At 34.7% G+C, this 18,157-nt stretch overlaps 1 pseudogene; it reads right to left on the reverse strand.

Annotated features, from left to right (window-relative positions):
- Positions 1-5,592: 5,592 nt before the first annotated feature.
- Positions 5,593-8,666, reverse strand: LOC131012105 (G-type lectin S-receptor-like serine/threonine-protein kinase At4g27290; annotated as a pseudogene).
- Positions 8,667-18,157: the final 9,491 nt, after the last annotated feature.

Consider the following 18,157-nt stretch of genomic DNA (forward strand, 5'->3'; position numbering starts at 1 on the left):
AATTTTACTTCGATTTCATAATCCCCAAACAATTTTCCCACTAATTTTACTTTATTTCTTAATCCCTAATTGCATTTGCACTAATCTTACTTAGATTTCAAAACCTCTAATTGATTTTCCACTAATCTTGATCACTTCAATTTCATAATCCACAATGGCATTCCTACTAATCTTTTTCGATGAATTAGTTCTTAATTTAAAGTATGGTTCTCAACTTATATCTCTAAGTTCTAAACTTAAAATTGAGATGAATTTGTTCAATTAGTTCGTGATTCACTAATAGTGATGATTATTCTTGTGTTAAAGTATAATTCTCATATTACAATTCTAAGTTATAAACTTATAATTGAGATGAATAAGTTTAATTAGTTAATGAATCACTAATGGTGATGATCATTCTTTCATTCTTATGTTAAAGTGTGATTCTCATGTTATAATTCTAAGTTATAAACTTATACTTGAGATTAATTTAGTTCAATTAGTTAATGATTCACTAATAGTGATGATCATTTTTTATGTTAAATTATGATTCTCATATTAAGTTATAAACTTAGAATTGAGATGAATTAGTTCAATTAGTTAATGTTTCACTAATGGTGATAATCATTTTTAATTCAAAGTATGATTCTCAATTTATAACTCTGAGCTATAAACTTAGAATTGAGATAATTAGTTCAATTAGTTAATGGTTTACTAATAGTAAGGATCATTCTTATGTTAAAGTATGATTGTCATATTGTAATTCTAAGTTATAAACTTATAATTAAGATGAATTAGTTCAATTAGTTAATGATTCACTAATGATAATGATCATTCTTATTTTAAAATATGATTTTCAACTTATAACTCTAAGTTATAAACTTATGAGTTTGTGTTACTAAATTCTTAGCAAAAAATTCCACCAAAAACAATCATTATTAAGATAATATATTAATAACAAATATTAGCAAAAAAAAAAATGGAGTAAGATTAGGGGGAATCAATTGAGGATTATGAAACCAAAGTAAGATTATTGAGAAATCAATTAGGGGTGTTTAAGTAAAATTAGCAGGAATGCAATTGGAGGTTATAAAATCAAAGTAAGATTTGAGAAATTAATTGGGGGTTTTCAAATCGAAGTTCGAATAGTGAGAAATCAATTGAGGATTATGAAATTAGAGTAAGAATAAAGGAAAAATAATTGGCTACGCGGTCAGGTGACATCTACATAGTTATGTCATTCTACTATGTAGTAAACTGTGTAAGATATTTTGTCTCCTATCGTGTATGTCTCGTATAGCTGTTTAATTCGTTTGCGCAATTGACGTGCATGGTTACCTTAAAACAATTATAAGTATAAATCAATTGGGGATTATGAAATCGAAGTAAGATTAGTGCAAATGCAATTGGAGTTTTATGAAATTGAAGTAAGAGTAGTGGAAAATCAATTGAAGATAATGGAATCGAAGTAAGATTAGTACAAATACAATTAGAGATTATGAATCTGAAGTGAGATTAGTGGGAAATCAATTGGGGGTTTTCAAATCGAAGTAAGATTATTGCAAATGTAATTGGGGATTATGAAATCAAAGTAAGATTAGTGTGAAATCAATTGAGAATTTTGAATTGAAGTAAGACTAGTGGATATTAGTGGGAAATCAATTGAAGTTTTGAAATCGGAGTAAGATTAGTGCAAATGCAATTTGAGATTATGAAATTGAAGTAAATTTAGTGACAAATCAAATCAAGCTTCTTACTAAGAATGTTAGATTCTTACTACTGAATCACTAATCAAATTAAGATTCTTATGTTATAATTATAAGATTCTTACTAAGAATCTTAGATTAGATGAGTGAATCACTAATCAAATCAAGATTCTTATGTTATAATTCTAAGAACAAAGAATCTTAGCTTAGATGAGCGAATCACTAATCACATCAAGATACACATTAAGAATCTTAGATTCTTACTAAGAATGTTAGATTCTTACTAGTGAATCACTAATCAAATCAAGATTCTTATGTTATAATTCAAAGATTCATCACTAATCAATCAAGATTCTTATAAGAATCTTAGATTCTTAATAAGAATGTTAGATTCTTACTAGTGAATCACTAATCAATGCAAGATTCTTATGTTATAATTCTAAGATTCTTACTAAGAATCTTAGATTAGATGAGTGAATCACTAATCAAATCAAGATTCTTACTAAGAATGTTAGATTCTTACTAGTGAATCACTAATCAATTCAAGATTCTTATGTTATAATTCTAAGGTTCTTACTAAAAATCTTAAATTAGATGAGTGTATCACTAATCAAATCAAGATTCTTATTAAGAATGTTAGATTCTTACTAGTGAATCACTAATCAAATCAAGATTTTTATAAAATCAAGATTTTCATGTTAGATTCTCATAAAAATCTTGATTTGATTAGTGATTCACTCATCTAATATAAGATTCTTAGTAAGAATCTCATAATTATAACATAAGAATCTTGATTTGATTAGTGATCCCTAGTAAGAATCTAACATTCTTAGCAAGAATCTAAGATTCATAATAAGTATCTTGATTTGATTAGTGATTCACTCATCTAAGCTAAGATTCTTAGTGAGAATCTTAGAATTATAGCATAAGAACCTTGATTTGATTAGTGATTCACTAGTAAGAATCTAACATTCTTAGTAAGAATCTTGATTTGATTTGCGACTAAATTTACTTCAATTTCATAATCCCCAATTGCATTTGCACTAATCTTACTTCGATTTCAAAACCTCAATTGATTTCCCACTAATATCCACTAGTCTTACTTCAATTTCAAAATTCTCAATTGATTTCACACTAATCTTATAGAAATGAATTGGGGATTCTCAAATTCAAGTATATGATTTGATGAAATTGATTAGGGGATTTTCAAATTCTTTAGGGTTAATTGCCAATAAAATATTGAACTTTCATCCAATTCTGATTTTGCACACAAACTTTGAACCGTGACGTGATAATTACTAAACTTTTAATGTTATTTGATTTTGCTACTAATTCAAATTCGGGCCAAATACCAAGCTAATATGAAATATAGTGTGCCAATTTTGACGTAGCGTATTTATTCTTGCGTGGCAATTAGTTGGTAAAATAATATATTTTTTATTTAATTTCTTATCAATAAAAAAAGAACACAAAGCAAATAACTAAAATTGTCAATAATTTAAAATATCAAATCAAATAATAGTAGTATTTTTTTAGTTGAATTAATTAATTGAATAAATTCAATAATAGTAAGGGGATTCTTCGAATTTAGGTGTGTCAACCAAAGAATATTTTAATTATCAATAACTTAATATATCAAAAAATTATTTAGCTACATGATAAATTTTATTAAATTTTCATTATCTAAAGATTATTTTTTTTATATACTATATATGTTTATAATATTTGAATGACTTCTATTGTATATATTGGAGTAATAAGTTTTGTAATAGTGAACTAAAAAAAAGTAGATTTAAACGTGTGAATTACTACTTATTTAATTTGATATATTAAGTTATTGAAAATTTGGGTTATTTGCTTTGTGTTTCTTTTTTTTATTATAAATACGCCACGTCAAATGTTGGTACTCCATATTAGTCTTATATTTGGCCGGAATTTAAATTAGTAACAAAATCAAATAAAATCAAAAGTTTAGCATATCACGCTATAGTTCAAAATTTGTGTGCAAAATCAGAATTGGACAAAAATTTATGCCTATTAACTACGCGTGAGAACCGCTAGCAGATTATTGAGCAAGTCAATAATTATTGTCTTCATATTAATAACTGACTTAGCAAAGTCATGTTATTTATTTATATGCAATAGAAATATTATTTTCAATTGGGGATTATGAAATTGAAGTAAGATTAGTGAAAATACAATTGAAGATTATAAAATTAAAGTAAGATTCGTGAAAAAATAATCGGGGATTATGAAATCAAAGTAAGATTAAAATAAATAAATAAATAAATTAAAAAAAAATCTAAAATTGAATGTCAAGTCCGAAAATTTAATTCCACCATGTACCAAAAAAAATTCCTCTAGAATTATCTAACGAATTTGGTGATAGTTTGTGTATTTTTCGGCTATTAACTTTGTTTTAATTAGTGGCCAAATATTGTGATTTCTTCTTCAAAATGACTATTTCAAAAGCGCGACGACTTTGAATAAAGATTATATCTCATAAATAAAATTTTCACTATCAAAATTTCAATTCAAATTTTGTCTTATTTATTTTTCTATCTGGATAAAAGTTTAATATAGCTATGGAAGGCCATAAATTTTGGATATATTGTAAATAATTTTATTTTGAAGATGAGATTTACGTGTTGTAATCTGCTTCAACCACATATTCTGCGAATCATGTATCATCCCAAAATTCATAGTATTACTAGTACGCCTAGCCGTGTTATGCACAACGAACATCGAAATTAAACGACATGTTTAAATAAATAAGTATAAATATTAAATAGAATTTAAATATAAATAAATATAAAAATTTATTTTAAAAATAAAATAAACATATCAATTTCTCTAAATTATTTAATAACGAAAATTAACATTACACATTTTTATTATAGAGTATTACATGTCATAATAAATAAATAAATATTTTTCATACACAAACATAAATAAAAAGTTAGTAAAATATTAACAAAGAGAGAAAATAATATTTTCAAATTTTCATAATTTATTCGATTTAAATTTATTTTTGATGATTTTAATAACATATTAAATATTTTGTCACGAACTTATATATAATATGCATAAATTAAATTTAAGGAAAAGAAAAGAAAGAGGGAAAATATGGAGAAAAAAAATTCATCTTTTATATATTATATAGATTTATTTCACCCACCAACCGACGTTGACCATTCTAATTTTCTGAAAATTTATCAAAACATAATCTTGTTCAAAAGACTTCTCATTCTATGTTCTTTGCTCTGCAGAGGTAATTTTATTAATTTTGTCAAATTACTACAATTTTTATACATCAACCTATCATTTATTCCTTCTTTCAATTACCCGTGCAGGCATATCAAGAAGCCTAAAACTCTCACAATGATTATTGTTCCCAAAATCTTGACACACAATTGTTTTAATTAATTTTTTTATTTTATTATTTTTTTTTAAAAATCTTGACATACAATACCTTCGATTTAAGACCATAGTTCCAATGATGCTATAAACTCAAATCCAAGCGTTTTGTTAACATTGAAATTTTTTGCTGTTTGAATGTCTTCAAAATGACAAAATCTATTTAATTATATTTATGTGTTTTTTCGGTTTCTCTAATTCTAATGTAGATTGCTTTGATCCGAACATAATCACAACAAAATTGATCCAAAACAAGTAACAAACTCAACTGTTAAAAAGGAGCGTTTATTTGATAAATCCTCCATCATCATGCACCCAGGAACAAGATTCCATCATCAAGTCAGTAACAACTGGGAGGAAACATCTGAAAATCAGAATTCAAAAATACAAAGAAAAGGCTACACAATTTATAGGGACACGTGTAAGTATCCTGGGGGAGAAGTGGTATTTGACAAAATGGGTTGGGTGGTATTTGACAATTGCAACTCGAACCGGTCGAACAAAACCAAACCAAAAGTCACTTTATTAACAATACACGTGTAAGGATCCTAACGGCAATGTGTATTACACATTGTGTAGCTAAGACATTTCCCGTATCTACCTACCCTCTGCCATAGTAATTGTAATATGATTCAGTGAGTTTGCTGCATTTGAGCTACTAAATCTGCGATAAGCTAAAACATCTCTCTCTGCCATGAAACCAGGCTGCTTAGCCTGAGGTAATGCAACTTCATTTCCCAACATAAATACTACTGCAGACATGTTTGGCCTATCTTCAACATAATTCTGCACGCACATCAACCCCACATTAATTGACCGCACCACCTGCGCCGCATCAAACGCCTCGCCTAGAGCCGGATCCACTAGTTTGATGGAGTCGCCTTGTTTATAATGCCTCCACGCCTGTTCAAAAACATCCTACTTTGTTATGTCTGTTAAAAAGATAGGAGTGATAGAGACGTACGTGTCCAAGAAGGTTGAGATTATCATCTTTGACGAAGAATCCTCTGTTCCTCTTCCCGCTCACAATTTCTAGCACCAGCACACCGAAGCTGAACACGTCGGATTTGACTGAGAACAGCCCGTCTGCCGCGTATTCTGGAGACATGTATCCACTGCGCATGGAGTGAGAATTAGTGTTACGAATTGAATATTTAAATACATCATCACAACCACTAGTGTTCTTACTATGTTCCCACAACTCTGCGAGTTCGAGCTTCTGTTTCGTTCCCTCCGAAACTCCTCGCTAATCCGAAGTCTGATATCTTTGGATTCATGTCTGCATCGAGCAGAATGTTGCTAGCTTTGAGGGTCGCGATGGATGATTCTTAATCTCGAATCTTGATGGAGATACAACAGCCCCTTTGCGATTCCGTTGATAATGTGAAACCGTTTTCGCCAGTCAAGTGACATACTCTTTGTTTGATCTGTTTAAACAGATTGGGGAGTTGACACTTTTGTTTTGGTGTAGTGTAATAAACATATTGAATAATTTTGTCTGACCAAATAAAATAAAGTCGAGGCTATGATTCGGCATGTATTCATAGATCAACATGCTCTCATCTCCTTCAGCACAGAACCCTAACGTCCTCACGAGATTGCGATGCTGAAGTTTGGCTATCAACAGTACTTCATTCTTGAGCTCATCAACTCCTTGTGATGAGGTTTTTGAGAGACGCTTTACTGCTATTTCCTGTCCGTCTTCTAACTTGCCCTACAGACCAAACTTTCAAATGTGGAACGTAATAAAAAACAATCTAAATTTGACACAGGATTTGTACGTATTATACCCTGTAAACAGGTCCGCATCCACCTTCACCGAGCTTGTTCTTTGAAGAAAAATGATCAGTAGCTTTCAAGATTGTTGAGAAGCTGAAGAATGGAACCTCTGCTTCTTTAACACGATTTGCACTAAATGCCTCTACAGATGTGGAAAAATCAGGCAAGTAAGCGCACTAACAGATACATCTATGGTGATATACTTTTCAACCTAAATGCACACTCTCCATAAACATGTACCTTCTTGTGTCCCCATCGCCTCCTTTCTCTTTCGCGTTATAATCAAATAGAGGCTTACGCAAACAAGAACCATTCCCGTTATGGATGTCAAACTCGTTATGATTATTGCTTTGTTCCTCCCATTATCGTCTGAAACTTCTCCTGTCCACACAAAATGTATATGAAATATGATGAAACAAAGGTAGTAATCAAGGTAAAATGTTGATGAAATTGATACCTGCAGCAGATTCTGAAGAAGCCAATCTAATATAAAGATTCTGCCCTCCTGTAAACAATGTTCTGATATCAATCAATTCCCCATAGTAAAACAAGCAGCCTCTCCCCTCACCTCTGATATCCAACCGCGTATACGCCGTGCAAGAACAGTTCCTCTTGCATTCTGCTTCACATTCTTGGAGCGTAATGTTCTCATCTCTGATTGTAGAGTTTCTTGCATCTGGCAATTTAATCTCTGGATAGCTCAAAAACACATCGTTAGAACAGTTCAAATCCGCCTTTCTAACACACCCACCCCACCACTCTGCTCTGCCCCAACGCTGTTTATCTCTAGGCTCAAACCTATCTAGGCATCGACAAAATGCCGAGTTCCCATCACAAAAGCCATTCGCACCACAAGAATTGTATTTGTCGCATGAATCTGACACTGTTCTTGTGTAAGGAGTCCAGATGTGGGCTTGAGTGCTCCAAATCCAGCGGCCTGAATCGCCATTGTTTGTCAGAACAGACCTCCAAATAACTGATGGATCAAGCGTATCTACCCTATACTTGACCACATCATTACTCATCTCTAACGATATATTATACACAGAATCACCGCTTAAATTTGGTCCACCACTCAATCTAACCCCATTCCACGGCCCCATCCTTTTTTTAAGAGTACTACCTTCCTTGGTCAGCAACTGCGGGTATCCAGTGGGATCGAGGTGGACTGAGTACCTCCCCGGGGCAGGGTCGCTCTCGCTCCTCCACGAAGAGATGTAGCTCTCCACCCCGCTCGCATAGTTCCATCCTAAGCTCATGCCGGGGAGAAACGTGTCGCACGGATAGTCGAAGCTCTGCCATAGGTAATCATCATCGTCTGCATCCTTTACCACAAGATTCCCTGAATCCAGCAACTGTGCGGTTGGATTCTGCACGCTTCTTGATCTGTTGGTGGACCATATTGAGCCGTTAGTTTCGTTGAGAAGCGACAAAATTCCAGGCTCCGTCACTGTTAAGACGCCGGTTTTATTTGTGAGTGGAGCTTCTCTGTTGGCAACCCAAACCACTGTCTGATTTGGTATCTTGTTGTACCATATGCCCAAATACCGGTTGGTAGAGGTTCCTGGACTGAAAAATCCGAGCGCGAACATCCCACCTGATGAAACCAGTGTTTCGCCATCTCTAATGCTTTCGGAAAGGTTAATGGTGTCGTTTGCGCCATTTATTGTGTGGATTATGAGGGCGCATATCAATACAAAGTTTGAGATTTTTTTTCTGCATTCTACCATGATAACAGTTTTTAGGCCTTTCGGTTTAACTAACTTAGTTATGTTTCTTTAGTCTTGCTTTAACTTTCATAACAAGGCATCTTGTTGGAGTCAGATAAAAAGATATACAAAAATCAACTCTTGTTTCTGTTTTATATGGGTGAATGATGTAAGGTCAAACACAAGATTAATATTATACAAACTATAATTTTGACCGATAGACTAAAATAATGAGAATTTTTTTAAAATAGAGAGGATGAAAGGTGAAGGTAGACGACTCACATTTTAATAATTTGGTGTTGTCTGACTAGGGATTTTTTTTGACCTTTTATAGAATTTTTTACCACGCTAGTTATAGTTATACACACTCAAACTACATATATACATTCCATTACTAGTTTACTACTCCAAAAAACAGAATAATAAATTACTGAATTATTTGTTGCTCCAAAAAAGGGAGTATAAAACTAGGTAAAGCCCATTTACGCCATAAAACCCAATCAGGATAAGAAATTAATTGGTACAACACACTTAAATTATATATAAAGCCGAACTAAAAATAAACAAATTGAACTAACGCCAATCAAAGACCAATTGTCAAGATATAAATTCACAGACTCGGAACAGCGCATGAGGCCGGGGTTGGGCGGGTGGCCGCGGCGGTGCATACATGTGTCGTTGTACAATTCATCACTTATGTACATAATTATTATACCTGTTTCAATATAAAACTTATATATAGAATTAATTAATGTTAATTAAATAATGTGAGATGAGCATTAGGTCATCTTTAATGTTTATGACTTTATCCCATATTTTCACATTTTAATTAATCAATTTTAATTATTTTTTGCACACCAAAAATTAATTTTGAGTAAATAAGTATATCATGATCATTTCGAGGTGAATTTTTTGCTATTTAATTCTACAAAATTAAATATATCATGACTCAAAATATCATCTTTTTAAAATCAATTTTCCAACAATATCATGCGTTTCCACCAAAAAGTGGGGTTGAGATGCCCATTGTGTTTAGAAGGTGGAAAAAGCTAGCGTTTGTCTTCTTCCATGTAACTGCTCCATAATATTGATGTAAACGCGGTATCAATATGATCACAAGAAAATAACAGGACCGAAAATCCAAAGGCTTAACGAGTACAGAATGGCCGACTTTGTGAACATAAATGAATTGGTTAAACTCTTGACATTCTCATTTTCTTCTACGTTTGACTTTATTTTCGTAACAGAGAATATAGTAACTAGAATGGGAGAGACGTAGGGGTGAAAAAGAAATCACAGAAGTTTTTGAATTTTCTTAGGGGTGTATTGGATTGAGATTCTCTAGGATTTTAAAGGATTTCGAAAGTTTGGGTGTATTCAATTCAGACTTTTAAAAGTCCTTTAAAATTCAGAGATATTCAATCCAGATTTTTTAAAGTCTTTTAAAATCCAGAGGTATTCAAACCAGACTTTTTAAAGTCTTTTAATATCAGGTGGTATTCAACATTTCATGAATTTTAACAATCCATAGATTCTGATGTATTTGTCAAAAAAAAGAGGGTAAATGTGCAGATTAGTCCCTAAAGTAGACCCCCCTCTAGAGCGTTTAGCCCCCCACACTCGACTTTGGTGCAAATACCTCCCCTATAGTACATGAAAAATATGCAAATAAACCCACGTGCTAACGGTGGGCTGACGTCGTTGAAAATTTGTTTTTTTTTTTTTTTTTTTAATCCGAGACGGGCCCACACCAACGAAATGCGCGCCTTTAGATATGAAGGCAAAATGTGAAGAGTTTTCTTCACATTCGAAACTGTTCTTCACATTCGAAAACTTCAAGCGGCAGAAAAGAAGGAGAAGGTGATTTCCACCCCATTTGTTGACAGCAATCGATCATACGAAGACGCTAAACACGAAATAGGTAAGTTACGGCTAAAATCCAATCGTTGAATACCTTTTTTCAGAGCATGCAAGGGCGATGGAGTAATATGATTTTTGATTTTTTTTTCTTCGAATTTTTTTAAGATGAAGCATGAATGTAGCCCCCTAAGTTGTTTGTGTTATTTGTGCAGCATGTCGGATACTTTGGTTACATTTATTTTCAATTGGTGGGGTTTATGGGATCGAAGGGAAGAAAATGGTGAATTGTTTTATAATGGTTTTAATCATGAAGAAGTAAAAGACACAATGAAAAACATGACTTTAGAACGAATAATAGCTAAATTTGAGGAATATTATGGTTCAAAACCTAAATTAGTCTATGCATTGGATTCTGACTACATCATAGAGAAGGGCCTAGTTCCCCTTAGAGATCCTATCCAGTGTAAAAAAGTAATTAACTATCTAGAATTAGTTAGCGAAGAAGAGATTCAGTTCTTTGCAGATCATGAGCGTGACCCTATGCCTACTTTTATACCTTTAGAGATGTTTGTAGAAGATAATGATCATCAAATATTAGAGGAGAAACATGAGGTTGAGATTCATATGGAGGATGAAGGAGTTGTGGGATCTGAAGATGGGGTAAATAAAACTGAAAGGGCAGAGGGCATGGGGCAGAGGGTGGAAACAAATGATTTGAATGAGGGCAAAGGTGGTGATGGGGTAGATGAAAGTTTGAGGGCAGAGGGCATGGGGCAGAAGATGAAAAAAAATGATTTGAATAAGGGCAAAGGTGGTGATGGGGTAGATGAAAGTGTGAATGCAAATGGTATTGATGATATTGACTTGAATGTTAGTTGGGTGACAGGCATAGGGATTGTGGAAGGAGTTCAAAATGAGGGTGGTGAGCAACCTCAAAATGATGGTGCAGAGACAGACATAGGGAGAAACATGGGAGTTGAAAATGAGGGTGGTGAGGCAGATGAGAGTAATGACAACTCTAGCATATATAGTGAAGAGGCAGAGGAGAGTGATGATGATGAGAAAATTATAGAGCAACTTGTGGGATCTGTTTCAGGGGGTGAAGAGGGTGGCTTTGAGTTGGGAATGACTTTTGCAGGGGCAAAGGAGGCTAGGGAAGCCATTAATGCTTATTCTGTCAAGTTTGGTTACAAATTGAAGTTTTTGAAAAATGAAAAAACTAGAATTAGAGTAATCTGTGTCAATGAGAAAGAATGTCCATTTGTGATGCATGTTTCTAAGGATGGGGATGTTGGTGGTCTAGCTGTGAAAACTCTTGTTGCTGACCACACTTGTATTAAGCAAAGGGAAGTCCATGGTGCTAGCCAATCTTATTTGGCTAAGTACTTTAAGGAGACAGTATATAGGAACCCCAAGTTCACTTCTAAGGACATGCAAGGCCATGTCAAAGAACATTTGAAATTACATGTAAGCTTGCACAAGTGTAAGAGAGCAAAAAAGGAGATCATTTGTAAGTTAGATGGCAGTTACAAGGAGAAATTCAATAGGTTGTCTGCCTATTGTGAGATAATTAAAACTTCGATGCCTGGAAGTAAGATGGAATTTCAGCTTTCTAGTGAGCAGCTTCAGAGTGGAATGAAGGTATTTAAGAGAATCTTTGTGATGTTAGAACCATGTAGGCAGAACTGGCTAGGTGGATGTAGGCCCCTAATATCTCTAGATGGTTGTCACTTAAAGGGAAAAACATTTGGATGTCTCTTGACTGCTGTGGGGAAGGATGGGAATGATGGCATAGTTCCCATTGCTTGGGCAGTGGTTAATAAAGAAAACAAGAACAACTGGAGATGGTTTATGATGTGGTTGAAGAAGGAGCTGAATCTAGAAGAGGGTGGTCAAGTCACAGTAATGTCAGATATGCAAAAGGTAAGCAACTTCAAATTGCTTACTTATTAGCTATTAATATCTGCCTATTATCTATTAATGTCTGCCTATTTTTGCATAGGGTTTGATGGAGGCAGTGAAGGAAGTCACACCTCAAGCTGAACACAGGTGGTGTGCAAGGCATATTTATGCCAATTGGAGCAAGAAATTGAGGGGTGAAGAATTCAAGAAAAAGTTTTGGACTACAGCATGGAGTTCTTATCCAATGGAATTCAAAATGAACATGGCCAAGCTTTCAGCCATCAACAAGAAGGCAACTACTGACCTTCTTCAATACCCAAGTGAGCACTGGTGTAGAGCTTTTCAAAGCTCTAGATGTTCCACATACATGGTGGACAACAACATCAGTGAGTCATTTAATTCAAGTATTTCAGATGCTAGGCATAAGCCAATCATATCTATGCTAGAAGATATTAGGATGATTGTTATGTCTAGGATAAGGGATAGGAAGTCAGTGGTAAATACTTGGAAAACTGAATGGTGTCCGAATGCCCTCAAATTATTTGATTCAAACTAGCAAGAGTCGATGGAGTGTAATGTCCTATGGAATGGGGACAATGGTTATGAAGTAACTGATGGAGAAAACAAACACATAGTGTTTGTAGACACTAAGAAATGTACATGTCAAATGTGGGAATTAAGTGGTATACTCTCCTCACACTTGAATCATACTTGCCCTCAAGTATGAAGTGAAGAAAAGACTCAATAGTGGAAACAATTATCTAGACACGACTTTCCCCCGACTCAACACACAAACACACGGAAAGGAAAAAGAAATATGTAAGATAAGAAGTGAGACACGAAAACACAACAGCCAAGTAAATGCCAACTGCTAGCTTGTAACTTATACTGCCAAGATAAACTAAGTAATTCATAAATAACTCTCAACCTTCAAAATGAAAAATTTAGAATCTCAAGAATGCATCTCTATCATCAAATTAGTCAAAATCAGGCAATAACAAGTACAGCTCACGACTTCACTCATTCGCTCAAATTGCAATTGGGGACATTCACACACACAAGAAAAGATCCACTCAGTCAAGATATACCGCGGTTAAATAGTGACTCAAAAAGGACTTTGTTCAATTGGCGTAATGGGGCTAGGGACCATTCATAAGATTGGAAGGATCTAAAGGGGTTCCTAGGCTCAAGCAATGAAGATCAAAGTGTGCACATCTAATCCAAATCATCATCCACAATTTCAAGTTCATAGAGAAAGAAAGCAACCAACTAATCTTGGGGAAAACTCCAACAATAATAATGATACTACATGCTCAACTCAAATTGGTGCAACATTTTTGTTTGTTTTTTTTTTCTCTTTTCTTTTCTTTTTTCGATTTTGTTTTCCTTTTTTTTTTCTTTTTTCTTTTTTTTTCATTTTTTTTTAAACAGCAGCACCCTTCTTTTTTTCTATATCCCCAATCAACATGCAATCATAATCTACAAAAATATCCCCACAAATCGTCTCCCAAAACTGCTCCCATCCTAAAAAATTGATCTGATCAATGCCATTGTTTGGCCAAATGGATCACAGATCCTTATCATTTTATACAAGACAACAATTTGGGCAAACGGCACATGTAACCACAGCTTAACTTTCTCTAGTAATTAATGGAATGAAGTTCAAAATTAGACATGCATCATTGGGTCAAAGAGAGAGTCCAAAACATGTCTTGGCTAAATATTTAGTGACTAGTAAGAACAAAAATGGCCAAGGCTTCAAAAATGGCTCACTAGGGGTTAATGTATGGGTAGGCAATGAAACGCAGGCCAAATGAGCTTTCCTAGTGCCTTCTATCATTTGTCACATATGACACACTTAATATCACGACCTCATGAATATCAAATCACTCAAAGAAGAAATATAGTAGAGAGTGCTCTACTCTATTAAACTCAAATCTCACTTATGTGTGGTTTTTACTCACTTATTGCCTTTCTTCGTCATCCCAATTTTCATCTAATAAAGATTCATCCATAAAATCACAATTCTTTGATTCCAAAAGTATCAAGTCATCTACTTCATCACAAAGTGCAACTTGGCAGCATGCGTACACAAAACTAACAAACTAACACTCACTTGGCTAACATGCAAGAAAACAACAACTCAACATAGACACACAAAAACAAAGACATATCCCCCTCCTCACACTTAGACGTTGCTTGCCCTCAAGCAAACAAGAAAAAGCATAAAAAAGGGAAGCACACAAAAAACTAACAAAAACACAAGATAATAAACAAGACAAAGATAAACAAAAAGAAAAAATAAAACACAAGAGAAGGATATCACCGTGCACGTTGCCTTGTGGAGATGCCAGCAGAGGGCGGAGGGCGGCGGTTCTGGAGGGGGTCGTGACGTCGGTGGTGTTTCAGGCGGAGAGATGTGAGTGGAGATGGAGGGCGGTAATGGAGGTTGGCGGTGGTGATTTCCAGATGCAGACGAAAAGATATGATGGCCGGAACAGGGAGGTGTTGGATTGTGGAATTGGAGAGCAGCGGCGGGTGCAGGTTGGAGATAGAGGCTGGAGGTATGTGGCTACGGCGGCGTTTCTGGAGTAGGTCGCGGCAGTGGTGGTGTTTCAGGCGGAGATATGTGAGTGTAGATGGCTGGAGTATGTTTTGAAGGAGGTGGAATTGAGAGGGAAACGATGAGGGGAATTTTGACTAGGTCAAACCCTCCAGCATATCTCAGAATTGCAGTTGACTCCACCACATTTAGCATATTGTCCAATTTGACCCCAACTTCTCCATAATCTTCAAAATGACACCCAAACCCTACCTCTTTCGAGTCTACCTTCGATGGCTTCACAACAGATGGCATAATCGATTCTGAGCTGGTCGATTTGGGCATCATGCTCGATAGGTGCCGAATTGGAATTTCATCTGTGGAGTACAGCTGCATGATAATCTCTCGAATAGCATCATTCTCCTCCGTTTTGACATCCTCATCATTCAGCACACTAAAAATAACTTGCTCGAGCTCCTCTTCCCTGAAATTCTCAACAAAATCATCAACCAAAGGATCAATCACAGTCATGAAAATAGATTCAGGATCCACTTCGATTTCTGTCTCTGCCTCTGAGTCAGGATCCGTTTGGGCAAACAGATCCTCTTCAACAGTGGAGGCACTGAGTTCAGCTTTGAGAAACGGTTCTGTTTGGGCAAACAGAACAATTTTTCGATTCAGACAGTTTTCGCAACTTCCTCGCATTACCTCTTTTCTCAACCTGGATTTTTTTTTAAAATCCGCTAAAAAAACAACAGAAAAAATAAAATAAAATAAAATCAATAGGAAAAAAGAAATTAATTAACACCGTTCCCCGGCAACGGCGCCAATTTGGTGGACGTCGTATTCCACCAAATAATTCCTGCAATAGCTAAGAATTAGTATAGTTAGTAGCAAGTAGGGTCGAACCACAGAGAACGGGTAATTGCAATCAATTTCCTAAAGATCTAAAATTGGTGTAGCCACCACGCCTTAAATTGAGAGAAATATTAATTAACTAAGAAAGCAAATTAAATCAAATAAAATAACACTAGAAAATAATCAAAGAAAAGTAACTCAGCTCGAATAAATCCATATTAATTTAATGACTCTGTTCATCGACGCAAAGATAAATTAATCCCTATCAACCAACTAGTTATAGGATACCGTGAAACGCAACGGACGTACCCCAATTCCTACTTACTGTGTCGATAAACAGCTGGAGACGCCAGACCTGCCTATTTCCCTTATTAAAATATAACCTAGCTGGAGACGCCAGACCTAGATTTAATATTCTAATAGCATTAAGATGAAGGAACCCAGTTTAGATAAATTATCCTAGATACGCTAGTAATAATTCATCCACCAATTTATTCCTACTACGAACATGGTAGCTTTATCACTAATCAGCCATATTCCAACAATTATGGAATGGGGGAACCAATTGACTGTAATCCAATTTAACCTAAGTTGATCAGGCTTAAATCAAATCAGAACTATCTTTAAACACAAGGAACAAATCGAAATCAACAGGAGCCAATTTTATGCTCAATTAGGTCTCACAGATTATTAAATTAATACTTCATTATTCTCGCCGAATTAAAGATTTAGCTATTCATAATTAAATCTGGAACAATCAAGTAAATAAAATCAAACATAAAACAAAATAATAAACTAGAATTGAAATTGAAAGAAATCACCATAATTAAAACCCAAAAGAAATCGTCTCCTGCACTAATCTTCAAGGTAGCCGCCAACTCCAAAAGTAAAAAAAACAAAGTAACAAAATAATTTCTAAAGCTAATCAAATGTGTGTTGCAAGACTAAAATAAACCTAATTAAACTAAGTAGTAAAACGTGTGTCTCCAAAAGTTGACCAAATTAAAAATCTAACTCCCCCTAATATATAACTCTAATATGGCGGCTAAGTTGGGGATCAAAACTAAAGGTTAAAGGAATCAATCCCTAAAGTGCCGCCCCATTGCCCAACATGGGCTTTCGGCCTTAATCAAAACAAAAAACACAAAGTAATTAAAAACATGAGTTTTGGACATAATTAAAATTAAAACAATTGTTTTCAAGTCCAATCTCTAAACTCCTTCATAAATCAACGCTTTCTTCATCAAAAATTCGACTTTCACTATCTCTTGATATCTACTAGCATGCATCACTAATCCATCTAATTCCTGCGCCAAATGCCAACAACTTGGGTAATATCAAAGAAAAATCACACGATAAAAGCATAATCTAGATAACTAAATCACACACATCATATACCATGCCCCCACGCAATTGCTGCATTCTACTCTAGTTCTCTAGATCCTCTTTCTGTCATGAGCAGCTGGTATCATAGGGAGATGCACAAGATATGCTATGAACATCCCATACAACCAGTTCCTGGTGTGAGGTTCTGGACAGTTAGAGAGGAAGATGCTATTGAGCCAAGAAGGTGGGAAGGCCTAAGAAGAAGAGAGTCAGAGCTCCAAATGAGCCAAGGCTAAAGCATAAGCTTTCAAGGGTAGGAAAGACACAGCATTGCAGTATCTACAGAAGTTCAACACACAAGAAAGATGCATGCCCTCACACACTAACTTTCTTTGCCTTGGATTGTGTATGCAGTTACCCAACACATCAGAGGCTTCTACTTCTGCAAATACTAGAAGGAAAACAACAAGTTCAGTGTTTGGAGTGGGGCTTTATGTCAATCTTGACAGTGAAAAACAAGTACTAAATGTACGAGCTTTCTACTTCTCTACTTCTCATATGCTTGCCTTTACAATTATTGATTTTAAGAGTGTGGAATTGAACTAACTACATATTACATGCTTGCACAACCCGGAGGACCTTCATCAATGGTGATAGATGAAGGGACACCTATGGAGGCAGACCCAAACACTAGGTTCCCTATACCTAATGAAGCAAAGCTGAGGTCAGAGAAGAGAAAGAGAGGACAAGGAACATTAAGTGAAGGGTCAGTGAAAGGGAAATCATAGCAAAGGAAACCATTCAAAGCACCAAGAGGAAAGTCAGAAATTGTGGATAAAGAACCCATCCTCAGAAGAAGTCCTAGAGGAAAAAATATAATTTCAACTATTGGATCTACAACCACTAGTTGAGATGACATTTAGCAATGGGTTTTGAGTGTTTTTTGATAAACAAGTTTTAAGTTTGGCAAGTATTTTGGTTTATACAATGGTTCTGGTTTTTGAAGTCACATTGGGATGTTTAGAAGTCAGGTGGGATGTTGATACATTGGCTTAGTTTTTTTGTTATGATCAAGATAC

The sequence above is a fragment of the Salvia miltiorrhiza genome, chromosome 2, assembly GCF_028751815.1.
Source record: "Salvia miltiorrhiza cultivar Shanhuang (shh) chromosome 2, IMPLAD_Smil_shh, whole genome shotgun sequence".
In the NCBI taxonomy this organism is placed as follows: Eukaryota; Viridiplantae; Streptophyta; class Magnoliopsida; order Lamiales; family Lamiaceae; genus Salvia; species Salvia miltiorrhiza.